The 4,145-nt window shown below is 39.8% G+C and overlaps 1 pseudogene; it reads left to right on the top strand.

Annotated features, from left to right (window-relative positions):
- Positions 1-222: 222 nt before the first annotated feature.
- On the top strand, positions 223-3,716 carry LOC113894613 (annotated as a pseudogene).
- Positions 3,717-4,145: the final 429 nt, after the last annotated feature.

Raw genomic sequence — 4,145 nt, 5'->3', positions numbered from 1 at the left:
GAATATGCTAAAACATTTTTAAGAAAATGTAGAGGCTATTAGAATTGGGGTTCAGAATTAATATTTCTAAAATATTTTCCCCTTAAAAAGAAAAATAAGAGGAATATCAAAAATATCCTTGTGTTCAATCTCAACAAAGGACTACTGGTTGTTGAGTCAGATAACGCACTTGGAAAAACACTGTTGTAGGCAGCATAACCAAAGAAGTTCTTAAGGAACAAATCACAAGGAAGTGGCATAGCAGAGATGGAAGGACTTCCCAAACCACATAACATCAAAATAGCAACATTACCTGTGACTCATTCAAGATTTCATAGGAAACGGATTAAAAATCAAAGGACCGCATTACACAATATCTCATTAACCACAATAAGAGAACAAGAACTCCAATTTATTTAAACAAAAGTAGTTCCAACAAAACTGGTGGCAAAAGCTGTTCCCTTTCCAATGCCTGTCAGTGGACACTGGTTTTTGAGCCAAAAAAAAAAAAAAAAACAGAGTATACAATAGCAGTGCAATTCAGTCACTCAGTCGTGTCAAACTCTTTGTGACCCCATGGCAACAGCATGCCAGGTCTCACTGTCCATCACCAACTCCAAGAGTTACTCAAACTCATGTCCATTGAGTTAGTGATGCCATCCAACAATCTCATCCTCTGTTGTCTCCTTCTCCTCTTCTTTCAATCTTTCCCAGCATCAGGGTCTTTTCAAATGAATCAGCTCTTCACATCAGGTGGCCAGAGTATTGGATTTCAGCTTCACATCAGTCCTTCCAATGAACACCCAGGACTGATCTCCTTTAGGACGGACTGAATGGATCTCCTTGCAGTCCAAGGGACTCTCAAGAGTCTTCTCCAAAACCACAGTTCAAAAGCATCAATTATTTGGTGCTCAGCTTTCTTTATAGTCCAACTCTCACATCCATACATAAGCACTGGAAAAGCCATAGCCTTGACTAGATGGACCTTTGTTGGCAAAGTAATGTATCAGCTGTCTAGGTTGGTCATAACTTTCCTTCCAAGGAGTAAGCATCTTTAATTTCATGGCTGCAGTCACCATCTACAGTGACTTTAGCACCCGCAAAAGTAAAGTCAACCACTGTTTCCCAGATGCCATGATCTTTGTTTTCTGAATGTTGAGCTTTAAGCCAACTTTTAAACTCTCCTCTTTCACTTTCATCAAGAGGTTCTTTAGTTCTTCTTCACTTTCTGCCATAAGGGTGGTGTCATCTGCATATCTGAGGTTATTGATATTTCTCCCAGCAATCTTGATTCCAGCTTGTGCTTCTTCCAGCCCAGCGTTTCTTATGATATACTCTGCATAAAAGTTAAATAAGTAGGGTGATAATAAAGAGGCTTGAGATACTCCCTTTCTTATTTGGAACCAGTCTGTTGTTCCATGTCCATTTCTAACTGCTGATTCCTGACATACATACAGATTTCTCAAGAGGCAGGTCAGGTGGTTTGATAGTCCCATCTCTTTCAGAATTTTCCACAGTATATCGTGACCCACACAGTCAAAGGCTTTGGCATAGTCAATAAAACAGAAATAGATGTTTTTATGGAACTGTCTTGTTATTTATTTGGCAATTTCATCTCTGTTTCACCTACCTTTTTTAAAACTAGCTTGAACAACTGGAAGTTCATGGTTCACGTATTGCTAAAGCCTGGCTTATAGAATGTTGAGCATTACTTTACTAGCATGTGAAATGAGTGCAATTGTGCAGTAGTTTGAGCATTCTTTGGCATTGCCTTTCTTTGGGATTGGAATGAAAACTGACCTTTTCCAGTCCTGTGGCCACTGCTGAGTTTTACAAATTTGTTGGCATAATGAGTGCAGCACTTTTACAGCATCATCTTTTAGGAGTTGAAATAGCTCAACTGGAATTCCATCACCTCCACTAGCTTTGTTGGTAGTGATGCTTTCTAAGGCCCACTTGACTTCACATTCCAGGATGTCTGGCTCTAGGTGAATCATCACACCATCGTAATTATCTGGGTCATGAAGACCTTTTTTGTACAGTTCTTCTGTGTATTTTTGCCACCTCTTCTTAATGTCTTCTGCTTCTGTTAGGTCCGTACCATTTTTGTCCTTTATTTAGTCCATCTTTGCATGAAATGTTCCCTTGGTACGTCTAATTTTCTTGAAGATATCTCTAATCTTTCCCATTCTGTTGTTTTCCTCTATCTCTTTGCACTGATCACTGAGGAAGGCTTTCTTATCTCTCCTTGCTATTTTTTAGAACTCTGCATTCAAATGAGTATATCTTTCCTTTTCTCCTTTGTTTTTCACTTCTCATCTTTTCACAGCTATTTGTAAGGCCTCCTCAGACAGCCATTTTGCTTTTTTGCATTTCTTTTTCTTGGGGATCTTGATCCCTGTCTCCTGTACAATGTCAGGAACCTCTGTCCATGGGATTTTCCAGACAAGAATGCTAGAGTGGACTGCCATTCTCTTCTCCACTGATCTCCAGTAACATATTGGGCAACTACTGACTTGATGAGTTCATCTTTCAGTGTCCTATCTTTTTTCTTTTTCATACTGTTCATGGGGTTCTCAAGGCAAGAATACTGAAGAGGTTTGCAATTCCCTTCTCCAGTGGACCACATTTTGTCAGAACTCTCCACCATTTCCCGTCCATCTTGGGTGGCCCTACACAGCATGGCTTAGTTTCATTGAGTTAGACAAAAATGTGGTCGATGTGGTTAGATTGGTTAGTGTTGTGTCACTGTGGTTACAGTCTGTCTGCCCTCTGATGCCCTCTCTCAGCACCTCAATAGCAGTGCAGACTGCCTCAAAATAAGTTGGTGGTGATTATGTTGTGTCTGAATGGAGTGAAATTATAGAATTGTACACAGCAGACTATTCAAAATTAAATCTAGCACAACTGTTGGAGAAGGCCGAAGTGATTGCAGGACAGATGTTAAAATTTTCTGTTTTTTATCATAACCAGCACAAATAATATTTTGACTATATTCAAAAACATCATAGGAATGCTCTGCAGCCGTCTGTCAAGAGTAACAGTGGCAGCCATGGCTCTTCTATGAGTGGAAAATTAGAAGGCATCTTCAGTTGGGCTTCTGTTGTGGCTCAGCTGGTAAAGAATCTACCTGCAATGCAGGAGACGTGGGTTCAATCCCTGGATTGGGACGATCCCCTGGAGAAGGGAAAGGCTACCCACTCCAGTATTCTGGCCTGGAGAATTCCATGGACTATATAGTCCATGGGGTTGAAAAGAGTCAGATGTGACTGAGGACTTTCACTTTCACTTCCTTAAGCTGCGGCACTGAATTAAATACTGGGAATCCACCCCAGCATTCACCTTATGGAAGATACAGGTTTGAGAATGCAGCAGAAAAACTCTTTAACCCCAATACTAACTTATACTTTCGGGACTTCTACTGTATATACACTGCTTATCATTATGTGATTCTGGTCATTGCCCCTGTGGGATCTCTAGGAGATGAATTTTGTAAGCAGCGCCTTCCTCAACTAAATTCCCAAGATAATAAATTTCTGACCTGCAGAGAAGAAGATGGGATGCTGGTTTACCACCATGCTCAGGATGTTATTTTAGAAGTCCTTTACACTGACCCTGTAGATCCTTCTCTAGGCACCATGGCAGAAATCACTGGTCATCAGCTCATGGGTTTATCTACTGCAGATGCAAAGAAAGATCCCAGATGCAAAACCTGTAATATTAGTGTTGGACATTAATACCCACTTTTCTTATTCTCAGTCCCCCTTTCCTTCTGTAGAAGCCCTGATCCTCTGTTGTCCATTTTCATCACCAGATGTTTTCCACTGAAGCATGCACATACCACTGTCACCAAAAGTGAACTGCCACTTTTCAGATTTCCAAATTGTTCTAGTGTTTCCTATTCCCTATCCTTCCAAAATTTTGAGAGAGGAACTATCTTAAGTTGTTTCTGACACTCTATTGCCTAGATGCTGCAATATTTTTATTTTTCCTTTATGCCAAACATAACAAAACTATTATATAAACTGCTTTAGTAGAATACAAAACAATGGCATATAAATGGTGTTTAAATATGCTCTCATTTTAATCTACTGAACAAATATTGGAATAACTCTAAACCACACAAAAAAGTATAATTACAGCATGAGTTATATCTTGAAGCCTAG

Source organism: Bos indicus x Bos taurus, chromosome 6 (genome assembly GCF_003369695.1).
Source record: "Bos indicus x Bos taurus breed Angus x Brahman F1 hybrid chromosome 6, Bos_hybrid_MaternalHap_v2.0, whole genome shotgun sequence".
NCBI lineage: Eukaryota > Metazoa > Chordata > Mammalia > Artiodactyla > Bovidae > Bos > Bos indicus x Bos taurus.
This window is presented reverse-complemented; position numbering and strand designations above follow the sequence as displayed.